The sequence below is a fragment of the Ambystoma mexicanum genome, chromosome 13 (assembly GCF_040938575.1).
Source record: "Ambystoma mexicanum isolate Mex_15411 chromosome 13, UKY_AmexF1_1, whole genome shotgun sequence".
NCBI lineage: Eukaryota > Metazoa > Chordata > Amphibia > Caudata > Ambystomatidae > Ambystoma > Ambystoma mexicanum.
This window is the reverse complement of record NC_090938.1, coordinates 742,212,432-742,230,212: the sequence shown is the minus strand read 5'-3', so window position 1 is coordinate 742,230,212 and position 17,781 is coordinate 742,212,432. Positions and strand designations below refer to the sequence as shown.

At 48.1% G+C, this 17,781-nt stretch overlaps 1 long non-coding RNA gene across 1 annotated transcript; it reads left to right on the top strand.

The window, feature by feature from the left end:
- Window positions 1–12,613: 12,613 nt before the first annotated feature.
- Window positions 12,614–13,703, top strand: LOC138520676 (uncharacterized). The gene is made up of 3 exons (XR_011282854.1): window positions 12,614–12,748; window positions 12,946–13,089; window positions 13,305–13,703. It is a non-coding gene; the product is annotated as an uncharacterized lncRNA (long non-coding RNA).
- The last annotated feature ends 4,078 nt before the right edge of the window (window positions 13,704–17,781 follow it).

The following is a 17,781-nucleotide window of genomic DNA, read 5'->3' as shown; positions in this document are numbered from 1 at the left end:
GGCGTGATGTATTCCCATGCAGCTGCGACCCGGGCAGCAGTGCTAGAGGCAGGATGTATTCCCATGCTTCTGCGACCCAGGCAGCGATGCTAGAGGCAGGATGTATTCCCATGCAGCTGCGTCCCAGGCAGCAATGCTAGAGGCAGGATATATTCCCATGCAGCTGCGACCCAGGCAGCGATGCTAGAGGCAGGATGTATTCCCATGCAGCTGCGACCCAGGCAGCGATGCTAGTGGCAGGATGTATTCCCATGCAGCTGCGACCCAGGCAGCGATGCTAGAGGCAGGATGTATTTCCATGCAGCTGCGACCCAGGCAGCAATGCTAGAGGCAGGATGTATTCCCATGCAGCTGTGACCCAGATAGCAATGCTAGAGGCGGGATGTATTCCCGCGGGATGTATTCCCATGCAACTGCGACCCGGGCAGCAATGCTAGAGGCAGGATGTATTTCCATGCTGCTGCGACCCAGGCAGCAATGCCAGAGGCGGGATGTATTCCCATGCAGCTGAGACTCAGGCAGCAATACTAGAGGCAGGATGTATTCCCATACAGCTGCGACCCGGGCAGCAATGTTAGAGGCAGGATGTATTCCCATGCAGCTGCGACCCAGGCAGCAATGCTAGAGGCAGGATGTATTTCCATGCTGCTGCGACCCAGGCAGCAATGCCAGAGGCGGGATGTTTTCCCATGCAGCTGAGACCCAGGCAGCAATGCTAGAGGCGGGATATATTTCCATGCATCTGCGACCCAGATAGCAATGCTAGAGGCGGGATGTATTTCCATAGAGCTGTGACCCAGGCAGCAATGCTAGAGGCGGGATGTTTTTCCATGCAGCTGCGACCCAGGCAGCAATACTAGAGGCAGGATGTATTCCCATACAGCTGTGACCCAGGCAGCAATGCCAGAGGCGGGATGTATTCCCATGCAGCTGCGACCCAGGCAGCTATGCTAGAGGCGGGATGTATTCCCATGCAGCTGCGACCCAGGCAGCAATGCTAGAGGCGTGATGTATTCCCATGCAGCTGCGACCCGGGCAGCAGTGCTAGAGGCAGGATTTATTCCCAAGCAGCTGCGTCCCGGGCAGCAATGCTAGAGGCAGGATGTATTCCCAAGCAGCTGCATCCCGGACAGCAGTGCTAGAGGCAGGATGTATTCCCATGCTTCTGCGACCCAGGCAGCGATGCTAGAGGCAGGATGTATTCCCATGCAGCTGCGTCCCAGGCAGCAATGCTAGAGGCAGGATGTATTCCCATGCAGCTGCGACCCAGGCAGCGATGCTAGAGGCAGGATGTATTCCCATGCAGCTGCGACCCAGGCAGCGATGCTAGTGGCAGGATGTATTCCCATGCAGCTGCGACCCAGGCAGCGATGCTAGAGGCAGGATGTATTTCCATGCAGCTGCGACCCAGGCAGCAATGCTAGAGGCAGGATGTATTCCCATGCAGCTGTGACCCAGATAGCAATGCTAGAGGCGGGATGTATTCCCACGGGATGTATTTCCATGCAGCTGCGACCCAGGCAGCAATGCTAGAGGCAGGATGTATTTCCATGCTGCTGCGACCCAGGCAGCAATGCCAGAGGCGGGATGTATTCCCATGCAGCCGACACCCAGGCAGCAATGTTAGAGGCGGGATATATTTCCATGCATCTGCGACCCAGATAGCAATGCTAGAGGCGGGATGTATTTCCATAGAGCTGTGACCCAGGCAGCATTGCTAGACGCGGGATGTATTTCCATGCAGCTGCGACCCAGGCAGCAATACTAGAGGCAGGATGTATTCCCATACAGCTGCGACCCGGGCAGCAATGTTAGAGGCAGGATGTATTCCCATGCAGCTGGGACCCAGGCAGCAATGCTAGAGGCAGGATGTATTTCCATGCTGCTGCGACCCAAGCAGCAATGCCAGAGGCGGGATGTATTCCCATGCAGCTGAGACCCAGGCAGCAATGCTAGAGGCGGGATATATTTCCATGCATCTGCGACCCAGATAGCAATGCTAGAGGCGGAATGTATTTCCATAGAGCTGTGACCCAGGCAGCAATGCTAGACGCGGGATGTATTTCCATGCAGCTGCGACCCAGGCAGCAATACTAGAGGCTGGATGTATTCCCATACAGCTGCGACCCGGGCAGCAATGCTAGAGGCGTGATGTATTCCCATGCAGCTGCAACCCGGGCAGAAGTGCTAGAGGCAGGATGTATTCCCATGCTTCTGCGACCCAGGCAGCGATGCTAGAGGCATGATGTATTCCCATGCAGCTGCGTCCCAGGCAGCAATGCTAGAGGCAGGATGTATTCCCATGCAGCTGCGACCCAGGCAGCGATGCTAGAGGCAGGATGTATTCCCATGCAGCTGCGACCCAGGAAGCGATGCTAGTGGCAGGATGTATTCCCATGCAGCTGCGACCCAGGCAGCGATGCTAGAGGCAGGATGTATTTCCATGCAGCTGCGACCCAGGCAGCAATGCTAGAGGCAGGATGTATTCCCATGCAGCTGTGACCCAGATAGCAATGCTAGAGGTGGGATGTATTCCCGCGGGATGTATTCCCATGCAACTGCGACCCGGGCAGCAATGCTAGAGGCAGGATGTATTTCCATGCTGCTGCGACCCAGGCAGCAATGCCAGAGGCGGGATGTATTCCCATGCAGCTGAGACCCAGGCAGCAATGCTAGAGGCGGGATATATTTCCATGCATCTGTGACCCAGATAGCAATGCTGGAGGCGGGATGTATTTCCATAGAGCTGTGACTCAGGCAGCAATGCTAGACGCGGGATGTATTTCTATGCAGCTTCGACCCAGGCAGCAATACTAGAGGCAGGATGTATTCCCATACAGCTGCCACACGGGCAGCAATGTTAGAGGCGGGATGTATTCCCATGCAGCTGAGACCCAGGCAGCAATGCTAGACACGGGATGTATTTCCATGCAGCTGCAACCCAGGCAGCAATACTAGAGGCAGGATGTATTCCCATACAGCTGCGACCCGGGCAGCAATGTTAGAGGCAGGATGTATTCCCATGCAGCTGCGACCCAGGCAGCAATGCTAGAGGCAGGATGTATTTCCATACAGCTGTGACCTAGGCAGCAATGCTAGAGGCAGGATGTATTCCCATGAGGCTGCGACCCAGGCAGCAATACTAGAGGCAGGATGTATTTCAATGCAGCTGCGACCCAGGCAGCAATGCTAGAGGCAGGATGTATTCCCATACAGCTGCGACCCAGGCAGCAATGCTAGAGACAGGCTGGATGTATTTCCATGCAGCTGCGACCCAGCCAACAATGCTAGAGGCAGGAGGCATTTCCATGCAGCTGCGACCCAGGCAGCGATGCTAGAGGCGGGATGTATTCCCATGCAGCTGTGACCCAGGCAGAAATGGTAGAGGTGGGATGTATTCCCATGCAGCTGCGACCCAGGTAGCAATGCTAGAGGCGGGATGTATTCCCATGCAGCTTCTACCCAGGCAGCAATGCTAAAGGCAGGATGTATTCCCATGCAACTGCGATCCAGGCAGCAATGCTAGAGGCAGGATGTATTCCCATGCAGCTGCGATCCAGGCAGCAATGCTAGAGGCAGGATGTATTCCCATGCAGCTTCAACCCAGGCAGCAATGCTAGAGGCAGGATGTATTCCCATGCAGCTGCCTCCCAGGCAGCAATACTAGAGGCAGGATATATTCCCATGCAGCTGCAACCCAGGCAGCAATGCTAGGGGCAGGATTTATTCCCATGCAGCTGCGACCCATGCAGCAATGCTAGAGGCAGGATGTATTCCCATGCAGCTGCTACCCGGGCAGCAATGCTAGAGGCGGGATGTATTTCCATACAGCTGCGACAATGATTGGGAGTAGTGCTAAACTGTACCTTTCATCAACTGACAGGCAGTAACCACGCCCCTACCGGAAGTCCCGCCTCTCTGGGGTGTCCATGGTAACGCAGGTCCCTCCTTACGGGATGTTCCTAGTGACGTCATGCGTTGTGTTGGGGGCAGTGCAGGTGTAGGAAAGGGCGTTTCCCAGTGGTGATGTCGTGGGTGAGGTAATATTTTGGGTGCTAGGCGTGGTCCAGCAGGGATGGTGACATCACGGGCATGTCCCTGAAGTTTCCCCTAAGGCCTAACCTAATAGTGACGTCATGCGTTGTGTTTGGGGGCGTGCAGGCGTAGATAAGGGCGTTTCCCGGTGGTGATGTTGTGGATGAGGTAATATTTTGGGTTAGGCGTGGTCCAGCAGGAATGGTGACAGCCCGAGGGTGTCAAGGTCCAGGGCTCTGGGGAGATGATGTAGGCATGAAGTTGTGATGTCAGGGGGCAGGCCGGGGGGGCGTTGTAGGGGTTATGTAGTTATGTGCCCTCCCATAGGGGCGGAGTGTGGTGCATATATAGAGAAGGAACTCTGGAGAGAGGTAGACGGTGCTCTGGGAGTCTGCGCTAGTATACACAGTCTGACCATATGTTTGGGTTGCTATGGATCTTTTTTTAATTGATAAATATATTTCCAAAATGTGTAAGTTTTAGGGGGGGTGGGGTGTGTGTGTGTGTGTGTGTGTGTATGTGTGTGTGTGTGTGTGTGTGTGTGTGTGTGTGTGTAAATAAGCAGGGTAAAAAGCTTAACAGTTATAAATGTTGAACTGTGTTGTGGTAAAATGTGTGGCAAAAAAAGCTTTGGTGCTTTATTGAAGAATCAGCCCGGCATTGTAGAGTTAACTGGGGTATTTATAGAAGCTTTGTGACGTTGTGGGAACGATCAATAGTTCGGTCACACTCTGATGTGTAGCATTTGGCTTATGTTTGTAAAACACGTATTACTTTTGTTTTGAAGGGAGCATGGAATTTTAAGCAGGGTCATTGTATACAATTGTAGAGTGTACGTGTACCATTTGGAAAATGGCACGTCGTCAGATGTAAGAGGCTAGGGGCATGTCTCTGACGATATACGTTTTTATGTAAATAGGTATAATGTGGCGTGACTGGCTAAATATTAAACAGGCTAGTCTATAAATATAACGGTAACTGGGGGGCGTGGCTTGGCGCCGATGGCGAGCGGTAGCTGATCTGCCGAGCTCCGGCCGAGACGCCGTTTCCTGATCCTTTTTCTCCGGCCTATGTGAGGCCCCAGCCCTTGCAGAAGAATGTGCTGTTGGGGGAAGCAGACCTGCATCTGAACCACCATCGGGCCCACCGAATTGGACCTCCTAGACGCCACCGTGGCCCTAAAACTGCTCTCTCCCCCCGCTCCGATCGAATCCAAGATGGCGTCTCGCATCGCATAGCGGAGCCTCTGAGCGGAAACCCTCCCCCAACGGACTCCCAGGCCTGGTGGGGTGAAGCGGAAGCCCGACAAGGAGAACGACCCCCCCGGGTGCCGCCCGTCTGACACCAACAGAGGACTGGCCTGGCTCGGGTCACTCCACTGATCCAGCCCCACAAGACAAGGGGCGTGAGATCTCGCATCAACTGAGTAAGGGGCCTCCCGCTTGCCCCTACTCTTCTGATATCCGCCTCCGGGGGCCGCACACCCAGACATGGGGGCTGGCTAAATACAGCCCACGGCCCGAAGTCCAGCTTAAGAAGAGGGCCTCGTTAGCAACCCCGCAAGCTACCTAACTTTTGAGGCCCAGGACATCCACAACAAGACCAGAGCCACCACCATGGACTCCTTTGTTTCCACCAAGGTGAAGACCCCCACTCAAGCCAGGGCCGGCCCCTCTGAAGTCACCCAGGCGGGCGAAGGGGTGGCCACCGATAATCACTCTCAGATACTTGATGCCATAGCTTCACTAAAAACGCATATAGACTCTAAGATCGACAAATTCAAAATAGACATTCAACTAATTTGCCAGGACGCTCGCAACTTAGCTGAGAGGGTCACAACCGTCGAACAGTCAACAGAGGAAACATCTACGGCCACCACAGCTATGAAGTCAGAAGTCGCCCTCCTGAGGAGGAAAGTCGCCTTCCTGGAGGAAAGGGCGGAAGAGGCCAAAGGCCGGGCCAGACGGGGCAACATCAGGATCCTGGGTGTCCCGGAGGGGAACGAGGGGGCAAACACCACATCCTTCGTCGAAACCCTTCTGCTGCAAGAAATTGGGGCCGGCAAACTGGATCGCACCCCAGACCTATAATTGCTAAGATACTGAACTTTCAGGACAGAGATACTGTCTTAAGGCGATCTAGGGAAGGTGGCCCCATCGAAAGAGGGGACTCCAAAATCTCCATCTACCCGGACTATACGCAGAAGGTGCAAAGAGAGAGGAATTCATTTGTCCCGATAAAAGCTAGGCTCCGCCAACTGAACCTAAAATACAGACTACTATACCCGTCACGCCTCAGGGTCATCTATAAGGAGAGAGTGGTGTTCCTCGATAACCCAGAAGCAGCCAGCATGTGGCTAGAGGATAATAACCTGGCCGATGGCAAGGACAACTCACAGACTGAGGCCTAACCCCCTCGGATCCCACAAGCGACCCCCAAGCAAGAGTAAGAACCACCACATACGACGCCAGAACACAGAAGGTAATCGAACTTCAGTTTATTATTTGGAAACGGCCTCGCTCGGCTCCGCCGCCAGGCCCTTGCCCCACCCCCAGCGTAGAATTCACCCGGTCCAGGCACCCGCCTGACCCAGCTCGCGCCCGACTCCCGGATGGGCTCCGACGGCTCGAGAGCGCCTGAGCACCGCGACGATGTTGTAGTCGCTGGGCGCACCAGTTTGAGTTTTGTTATTAGTTTCACTAGTTGTACAGTCTTCATGCTTCTTTCGCCAATCGAGATGGGTCCAGGACTTGACCCGGTAGATCGGAAACCAGTGGTATCCCCCTCGCAGCCTACTTAATGCGGATTACAGCAGAGCCGGACTCCGGGGACGGTGTCCCGCATCAGATCCGAAACTCAGACCCGATGGCGGCACAGCTCACCTTGATGACATGGAACGTGAGGGGTATGGGCTCATTCCTCAGACGTAATCGTATACAGTCCTACCTTAAAAGGAAGAAAGTCTCGATTGCACTCCTTCAAGAAACCCACCTCACGACAGAGGCCATGTCCAAGATTGCAGACCGATGGGCCGGGACTGTGAGAGGGTCCCCCTACTCTAAATACGCGAGAGGGGTGCTAATATGGATAAGCCCAGATGTGCCCTTCCAGATGGAGGGGTGTGAACAAGACAAAGAAGGGAGATACGTAGTGATTTGGGGCACAATGGAACAGACCCCGGTCTGCCTGGTCAACTCATACTTCCCACATCACGGGATACCGGCGTACCTCACCACAATGATCACAAAGCTGACTCAGCACCGGGACTGCACCTTTATATGGGGAGGCGACTTCAACTGCGTTGTTGACGCAAGCATGGACAGATCGCTGCCTCCACCCCACCCGAGCAACCCCGCACCCCTGGCCCTGAAGGAAACTCTGGAGCAGCTCAATCTGGTGGATATCTGGAGGGAACACCACCCGGCCGATAGGACTTACTCCCATTACTCAGCTCCACACGGAGTCCACACAAGAATCGACTACCTGTTTATCAACAAGGAGCTCGCCCCATGTGCCACAGCCACAGAGTACCTGGGGCGAACGATCTCCGACCATTCCCCACTGACCATGCTATGGCAGCTGAGGGGCCCCAGACCCCCGATCCCTATGTGGAGGATGCCGACTGCGGCACTTGAAGACCCCGAGTTCAGGGAAAACCTGGCCGAAAAGTTGGAAAACTACCTGGAAATCAACATGGGGTCGGTATCCTCCTGGAGCACATTATGGGAAGCTATGAAGGTGGTGACCAGAGGAGAAATTATATCGAGAGCCGGCGGAATTTGCAGGCAATTGAAGATAACGCTTGAAGCACAAGAAGCAGAGATCTCCCGACTAGAGTCTACCCATGACAACTCCACAGTGGCCGAGAACAAATTGAAGGAAGCCCGGGCAGAATGTCAACAAGCTTGGGAAAGACTGGAGAAATTCGATTTCACCACACACCATCAGATCCCACAAGGAATCGGACAAACCAGGGAGGTTACTGGCCTGGCTCTGCAAGCCGGAACACCCCAAACACCTCCCAATGGAGATACGGGACGCCGATGGGACATCCCACACGACTCAGCTGGGGATCAATGACGCCTTTGCCAGATTCTACACTAAACTGTATGCCCACGAGGCACAAATTCCTACTGAAGACATTATAGACACACTTGAGGAGATAGAACTCCCCCGTATTTCACCCGAGCAGAGAGATGAACTGGAGATGGAGATCACTCTTGAGGACGTGCAAGGGGCAATCAGGTCCCTCTCTAACAGCAAAGCCCCTGGCAGCGACGGCCTCCCACCTGAGTTTTACAAAACGTACGAGTCCATCCTCACCCCAGTTAAGAGACCATAATCATTCCCATGCTCAAGCCGCACAAATCACCCACCGACTGTGAGTCCTACCGCCATCTGGCCATGCTAAACTATGATGCCAAGATTCTCACATCCATATTAGCCCGCAAACTGGCCAGAGTGGTGGGATCCATCGTCCATGAGGACCAGAACGGATTTGTGCCTGGGCGCAACACCACAGCTAACCTTAGGAGGCTACAACATGTAATGGGCGAAACATACGCGAGAGATGAAGACCTGGCGGTGTTGTCCCTCGACGCTATCAAGGCCTTCGACTCCATATATTGGGAATGGATCAGGGAGGTCTTGAGAAGATTCGGCTTCGAAGGGGGCTTCATCAGGTGGATCGAGGTCCTCTATAATTCCCCAATGGCAAGAGTGAAAACGGGAAGAATGGTATCAGCAGCCTGGGAAATACAAAGGGGAACAAGACAGGGGTGCCCGCTATCGCCCATGCTGTACATACTGGGCCTGGAGCCGATCGCACTATACTTCAGGCAGCAGCTCTTCGACGCTGGCATCATGGTGGGCAATGTACACCACATAATATCTCTATACGCAGACGACGTTCTCCTATACTTAAGAAACCCCGAAGTTAATGCACCGACAGCACTGGAGGTGCTAGACAATTACGCGAAGTACGCGGGGATCCGATTCAGCAGAAGCAAGTCCTCCGCATTCCCCCTGGCGGGCCTACGAAACACATCAGAAAGCGATCTCCCAGTGATAGGAATAGGTTGGCAACTGGTCAAGTTCCGGTACCTGGGGATCAACGTGAGCCACACCCCGCTATTCACGCACGAACATAACACTGAGGTCGCCATTACGAGTCTTCGACGCTCTATAAAATTCTGGCCCAAGCTCCCATTGGCCATGGTGGGCAGAGCAGCGATAGTCAAGATGATCGTACTCCCCCGTTTCCTATACTTCTTCGTGAATATTTGCCATTATGTCCGACTGCCCTTCTTCAAGAAACTGGAGGCTATCATCAAGGACTTCCTATGGGGCCCTCACAGGCATAAACTGTCGCTATCCGTCCTTTCCCTGCCACATAAAGAGGGTGGAATAAAGCTACCGGATCTCCAGCTGTACTACCTGGCCGCCCAGTTAAGTCACATAACGAAATGGCTCTCGGACAAACCTTTGGCCGAGACGGAACTACTGAGGCAATCCTCGAACAACGTGATCCCCAAGGAAACCCTATGGCACCCCACACGGCAATCCCCGACCACCTTACAAGTGATTGACCTGGGTAGGAGGATATGGGCCCGGTCCTGCTACATCAGGCGAGTGCAACACCCATACTCTCCGGATAACCCCATCTTAGCAGATACCTGCCGAACGGATGCAGACCTCTCCACAGCAAGGAGGTGGGAAGAAGCCGGCATATACACATGGGGTGACATGTTCGAGGAAGGGGAATTCAGGGACTTTGAATCTCTTAAGGCCACCGAAGGAATACCTCTGGGCCAGTTCCTCTGGTACCACCGCCTCAAGCAGACTGCCAAGAAACAATGGAACGGCTGGCCGGAGGAACCCTCCCCTGACCCTCTACTTCAAGAAATGCATGACCTCTCGGATGGCTGGAGACCAGTCTCCAGGCTCTATAGCAGACTATGCGACAAACCTAACCCTAAAGGCGAAGCTCTGAGGGCGAAATGGGAAGTGGACCTCGAGACCCCGATTACGGACAAAGAATGGGAAAGAGTGTTAATATTTCCCAAAAAAGTGTCTAGGAATGCTAGATTCGGCCAGATTCAGTTGAATGTCCTGTATAGGACATACATGACCCCACATAGGGTCGCCTCCTTCAACAAGACATCCTCCCCTGCATGCCCATGGTGTGGGAACGATAAAGCGGATATGATCCACATGTTTTGGACTTGCACTAGGGCGATGACACTATGGTCCAAAGCCAAACAGACTTGCATGGACGCCGGAATGACGAGGTACGAATGGACTCCCGGCGAGTGCCTTCTGGGAAAGTACCCCAGACCTAGCAAGTTCAAGCATGCTGTCAGGTTAATGGATATCTCATGCATCCTGGCTAAGAGAACAATTGCTATGGCTTGGAAGACGCCGTCAGGCCCCAGGCACGAACAATGGCTCAAAGAACTCGAGAGATGGACGGTAGCCGAAACCAGGGCATGGCAAGAAGGAATCACGTCAAGCGGCGAAACTGAGAGCGGCAACTAAGAATCATGGAAGGCCCTCCTCAGAGACATACGCTTCACCGCCGACCACAAGCCCCCCTGAAATCCCGTAGCATCACACTGGCCCTAATCCCCTGCTCCCAGCCCGAAAGGACAGCCCCTGTATGCGACCCCTCCTGCTTCCTGAGACTCTGGGTCGCTGGCCTTGACCCATCCATCCACTGAAAAGTTCGCTACAACATGAAGACTGTTGTTGTTTTGTTTGTTCCTTCCCTCTTCCCTGTTCCCCCCTGTACTATTCCCTCCCTTGTTTGAATCACTGCTTAATTTTTCGTTGTATTGCACGTTTTTTTTTTTTTCTTTTCACCAAAATCAATAAAATACGTTTAAAAAAAAAAATAACGGTAACTGGGAAGCGGTCTTTTCTTGTTTACACTTCTGCGCCTGAAATAAAGGGGTCATGGAATTTGGAAACGAAGTAAGTGCATTTTTTTTTTTAATGTTTAAAAATGCTTTAAGGTGTATAATTATTGATTCCTTTTATTTAGAGATACGAAGCACCGTCCTTTTACGATGAATTTGACTTCCAAATAATATTAGGTAAGGGTATGTGTATTTTGTTTCATAAGTGTTCAATTAATGTTACAATTGGAAGGTGTTTAAGTTGTTTGAAAAAGAGTCCCGTGAATAAAAAAAAAAGGCAATGTAAACATACGAGGGTCTGTAAAACCAAAAGAATTGTATTTAGGGACTGAATAGGAGCTTATGGTCGATTAATAAAGCTACACTATGTGTTTTATTTATATTAGATGCATCAAAAGATCAGGACGTTTGCATTTTAGAAGGTAATTTCACTGTTTAACATGTGTTTGTTGCTTTGGCGCTCGGTAAAAGATATATGCATAGGTAATCTCTAATATTGATTAGTTAGACCCGCGGAGGAGCGCAAAGGACTTTGAGCTTTTTTTTTCTAAAGGATCTAGGCAGTAAATGTTTTAGACTCGTGAATTTGAGAGTTTTGAATCCAGGGTGGACAGAAGATTATTTGAGCCTATTAAAATAAAAAAATAAAATGTCTTTTTATTCTAGAAATGAGTGAACAAAAAAAAACAGCAGCAATACGACACTTTAGAAGAAATAAGGTTGTTTAACATGTGTCTGGTGACTCGCGCTATGTAAAAAAAAAAAGAAGATGTATTTGACTAGCCAATCTATAATATTGATTTCTTTCTTTGAACAGGACACCGTGGATCAATATTGAACAGCAATGTATAAATGGACATGGGCTACGAAACCTTTTAAGTTGAATCAGTTGGGGTTACAAGCTGATGGGCTTTTATGAAAAATATGTCTCTTTAATTTCGAAGCGGAGCAGAAATCTGATTTTTAAAACGGTAGTAGAACCATGAATGTTTAACATGGGTTTGTTTTAAAAGGGCTGGTGCAACCTTTAAAGGGCATTTTTAGTTTGCATAGGGTTGTGGTGTGGCTGTTATACTGTGTAAAGACACAAGGCGTTTTGTAAATCATATTTTACAGTGTTGTTTTTGAACACCTGCAGCATTAGGGCATTAGGATTTAAGGTCTAATCACATAGGAATTAAAATATATGCTTTTGTATTAACATTACAGTAGACCATGCCTATGGCAAAAAGGCTTCAAAGAAGAGAAAGCATATCAATGCTATAGTTGAGGGTGGCAAAGGTAATAAAATATTTTTATTTTATTGTGTGTGCGTGTGTCTGTGAGTGTGTTATGTAAGTTTGGATTTATGTTATAATGTTTTTTATATAGATTTCCAATTGGTGGGCCGAGCACAACATTTTGAGGGACAGCTCAAAAGGAAGCGTTTGGAGACAGATACGATACGCGCAGTATTTTGTTTATGTTTGCTAACGAAAACGTTTTTCAGCTTTAAGGTTTATTATAGGTTTATTTTTTATTTTTAATGGGTTTTGGATGATTTAGAAGGAAACATGTATCAGGGGTTTATGAGTTTGTATGTTTATAAGGAATCAGACTCATGCTTCTTGTTTTGTAAATATGTATTTAATTATGTTATGGTCATTTTTTAGGGCCTAGTGTTGTGCACAACTCTAAAGGCTTAGCGCATGCTACCTCCGGAGGCCAGGCAGCGGATCGTGTGAAAAAAACAGGCCCGACCTTAGAGCGTTTTGAGGGGATTTTGAAAAGGAAGCGTTTGGAGACAGATACGCACGGTATGTTATTTATGTTTGCTAACAAAAATATTCTTGGAGCTTTAAGGTTTATTATAGTTTTTTTTTTTTTTAATGGGTTTTGGATGATTTAGAAGGAAACGTATCAGGGGTTTATGAGTTTGTATGTTTATAAAGAATCAGACTCATGCTTCTAGTTTTGTAAATATGTATTTAATTATGTTATGGTCATTTTTTAGGGCCTAGTGTTGTGCACAAGTCTAAAGGCTTAGCGAATGCTACCTCTGGAGGCCAGGCAGCGGATCGTGTGAAAAAAACAGGCCCGACCTTAGAGCGTTTTAAGGGGATTTTGAAAAGGACCTATTCAGGGGACAGTACGCATGGTATGTTATTTATGTTTGCTAACGAAATATTTTTGCAGCTTTAAGTTTTATAAAGGTATCTAGGGCGTATTTTATTATAGGTCTTCATGGGATTTGGATGTTTCAAAAGGAAGCATGTATTAGGCTATAGGATGGTGTATGTTTATAAGGAATAGGCTTTTGCTTTTAGTTTGTAATTATGCATCTAATTTTCTTTTAATTATGTTTCTGTTTAGGGTCTAGTGTTGCGCTTACGCCCTTTGCGGTCCCACCAACGACTCGTGTGAAGAAAACAGGTCAGCCCTACACAGAACACTTTGACACAACAACAGATGGGGGTTATGAGGAATGTGTGGGGCTCCAAAATATTTTAAAGAAAATAAAAACCCGTAAATTAAGTTTGAAAAAAGATGTACGGTTTAAGGGGTTCAACATGTTTTAAATGTTGCTAACTCTGAAACTGTGGAAGCTCAAAGTATTCAGGACACTCTGGCGGATGACCCTCAGGCCCAGTCTGTTAGCTGTGATAAAAATATACGGTCCCGTGTAAAGGTTATAACTAGGGGTGTACCGAATAGTACATTTACCATTCGGCCGAATACCGAATAGTTGGCCGAAGAATTCGGCTGAGCCGAATAGTGAACCGAATAGTCATTAATTACTACAAATGTGTCAATATATGCATAACAAGCCAAAACTGTTGGCTTTGCCAATGCTTGTTTTAACAGGACTTCAGTGAAGGACATGCATAGTGCTTATAAATAGTTTATAGGTGTAACTAAGCTTTAGAAGGGGAGTTTTATCATTGCTTGCTTTCATTGCCTAATAAAATATTCCATCACAACTCCAATTAATTAAACATATATATTACAATATGACACTGCTAATAACAAAGCAATACCTTTAAAAAGTAATTTAAAGCCTACCTGTTATAGGTTGGTGCTAAAATATGAAGTATTCTATAAATAACATCTGTTTTAGTGTTACCTCAACGGTTGTCAAGATGCCCTTAATTCGCTGGGACTGCGCAATGCATCACTCCTAATTTGGGTCTCATGATGAGTATTGTGGCAATGTGAAAAACATATAGCACATGTTTTTAAAATACCACCCAATCATGATTTGGGATTAAATTGGATATTCAGGGCAGGGGATACACAGAATGTGCTGTAAGTGAAAGAACACATTATCTATTTAACCCATTAAAGTCCATTCTTTGTACCCATTGTGTTAAAAATGCCATTTAATCCCGACTTATAATGATGCCATTTATTAATAATAAATTACATGAACTCCAAGCTGCCTCGGTCTGCTTAGATGTAGTATAGCTCCACAGGCTGTGTCAGTGTATGTCCTGCACCTGTTTGATGCCCTCCAGCTATCTCAGTTTCTGGAGCTTCAACGAGGCCCCTTGCCATGTGTGACACCTTAAGGCACTACTGTCCTTTCTCACCCCATTAGTGGATAACAGGATCAGGGCAGCACTCAGCTTTTGACTTTGAGGAGGGGCTAATGAGAAGCAGTGCCGTTTGTGGGGAGTGTAGCCTTTCAGCCTCCCACTGACAACAAAAGGTCTTTTTTATTTTTTTTTTATTTTAATTTGATCAGTTTCTTACAAACCTTTAAAATGATTACAAACAAAACACAAAACACAACACATAATCAGAATACGTCATCCTTTAGGAATCCCTTAGAAATACCCCTCCCAGTTATCAAACAAGTAAGCAATGCACTGTCGTCGTTACTCATCAGCCGACAATATATTCAGGCATTTTTCAATTTACATTAGAAATCGAGTTAGTGGTAATATCAGTTTCATGTCCCATCCTTGAAACATATGGGCCCACCAGTCCTCAGCACAACGTGAGGGGTAATTTAGGCCCCAAGGCCCCAAATTGTCCTTTCTGAGCGAAGTGCCGTGCAGAATAGCACCAAATGCTTCAGGGTTTCCTTATCTTTAGTGCATAATCTACACGTTAAGGTTGAGACTTTGTTTGATCTCCATGCCGCCAACCGCTCGTTAGTTTTAAATGCGTTCAGACGCAGCATCATGTACACTCTTCGAGCCTGTGAGTCTGGAAACCTCTCGATATAGCGTTGTAGCACGTTAAATGGCCTTGTTTCAAGCAGGGCATCCTTCATCATGGAGGCTGTGGCACGTTGTGAGCAAGTTTGCTCCCAGTCCGTGCGCCAGATTTTCAGTTTGGCAGCATTCGGGTCATTATGCAGCTTATCCAGGCTGATTCCGTGATCACTCAAGATCTCTTCGCATCTTTCAGACCATAATGACACCATGCTATTATTAGCTGGCGATGGATCATGAAAGATGTCAAATTGTGGTATGTGCTCGCGCTGATGAGATTTCCGATACAAACTTACTAGGGCCCAGCATACCCTAGCATGTAGCGAGATAAGCGAGAGTTCATACCTCACACAAGATGTCGGAATTCCCCTTGGCAAAGACAAAACTTTAGACCAAAAGCAGTGCTCCAACGATGACCATGTATCATGACTGCAACCCAAGGCGTTTTCAGCACCATATAATAACACTGGGATTACCTTTTGATGGTAAAAAGCAAGAACTGGTTTTAATGAAAATTTCCCACATTTTTTCTGTATGATGACCGCTTGACTAGCCAATTGTTTGCATTTCCTTTTATTTTCAATAATCCATGGTCCATCGTTGATTGATGAATTTATCAGCATTCCGAGATATTTTACGTTCTGAGATATCTGAATGGCGTCCCGACCCAAGTGCCATCTTGGTTGTCTCAACTTGTTTTGTCTTCCGCTGTTAAGATTCTTTAACACCAAAATTTCACATTTTTTTGTGTTTATCACCAAGTGGTTAGATGCAACGTATTGGTCGACCGCATTCAGTTTCCTCTGTAGGCCGACAGGTGTTAGGTCCATAAGAACGAGATCGTCGGCGTATAGCAGCCAACTTAGACGGGTCTTATCAATCTTCGGGGGAAATGATCTTACAGAGTCAATTGCTAACCCAATATCTGAGATGAATAGACTGAATATTGCGGCAGCTAAGGGACAGCCTTGTTTTACCCCTTTATAGGTTTTAATTGGGGTAGTTACATTTCCAGATCGATCCAACCGGATTTTTATGGAGGTTTCGGAGTGTAATTCTCGAATTGCTGCCATTAAGTCAGCTGGACAGCCCCAACTTTGTAGTTTTGAGCACAAGCGAGGCCTGTCGATGGTATCAAAGGCACTTGAGAAGTCGATAAAGGCCAAATATACCTTAGATTTAGATTTTATCGCTTCCATTTTCATCAGGCTCAGGAGTAACAAGTTTAACGAGCAGCCCACTTGCTTCACAAAGCCAGATTGTCTTTTGTCTACATGATTAGACTCGATTGCCCAGGTCACCAGTTTTTGCTGTAACATTGTGGCGTAGATTTTCCCCACAATATCCAGTAATGCCACTGGGCGATAGTTTTTTGGGCATGTTCTGTCCCCTTTCTTAAATATCGGGACAATAACAGCGGATTTCCAGGATTTAGGAGTCTTCTGGGTTTTGCATATTCTGTCAAATAGGGTTACGCATATTGATGCCCATAGCTCAGGCTGCTGTTTAATCGTGAAGTTGGTAAAACCATCCGGTCCAGGAGCTCTAGATTTGTTTTGCCTTGTTAATTGTAGACACAATCTCCTTTCTTGGAAACGTCAAATCCCATGGTTTCGAAGTTGGTTCCAATGTAATAATGCCAGGGACTTCTGCTTTGTAGAGGGCTTCGAAGTGGTCAACCCAAGCTGCTTCCGAGACCATGCAGGACTGCAATGCCGTTTGAGGAGCTTGAAAGTTATTAATGAGTCTCCAGAAGTCACTCGAGTTTTTATTCTTTAGAGTGGCTAGCATCTGTTCCGCGTCGTTTTGCATTAGAGTGTATTTATGCATTTTCAACCAGTTCTTATATTTTTGCTTCAACGCCTTTGTTTCCAATTTGCGAGTGTCAATGTCAAGAGACTTAGCTCTCCTAATGGCCGCACGCATCTTTCGTTTTTGAATAAGGATCTCGAGATCGAAGTGATGGGCACGGACCATGTTGAGATTTTTTAAGCCCACTTTTGCAGTTCTAAATTGTGTCAATAGTTGATCATATTCAAGGTCAGCACTCAGTTGACAGTACTGGATCATTACGCCCTTGACTTCACTCTCCTCCAGTCTTAAACGAACTCTATTTGATTCAACCTCAAGTTTATGTGCCCATTTTGATCTTTTAGTACGTCTAACTGTTGCAAATTTCATGAGCAACATATTGTGATCGCTATTTGCTTTTTCACAAATCGTCAGCGATTGTATCCTAGAATGCAAAGCTTCGGATACAAACATGTAATCAATTGTTGAGGATGAATCCGCACGATGCCATGTTTGAACTGATGGTATGTCGCCACAGGTACTGCCATTCAACATCTGAAAGTTGCGTAGCCTCATTTCGGTTAACCAAGCCTGTGCTACTAAGTTTTGGTCTGAGTTTGATTCCTTAAGTAGATCGATATTTAGATCACCACACAGAAGTATCTTTGGCAAGTCTGATGATTCCATACGGAGATCAATTAGACCTGTTATCTGATCAATGAACTCCATTTTTCCTGCCCGTAGATGGTTCCAATACAAGTTCAAGATTATGATCTTGTCCTGCGCCGAATCCTGTCCCCCAAAACTTTCAATGATAGTCTCCTGAATATAGGGAGAAT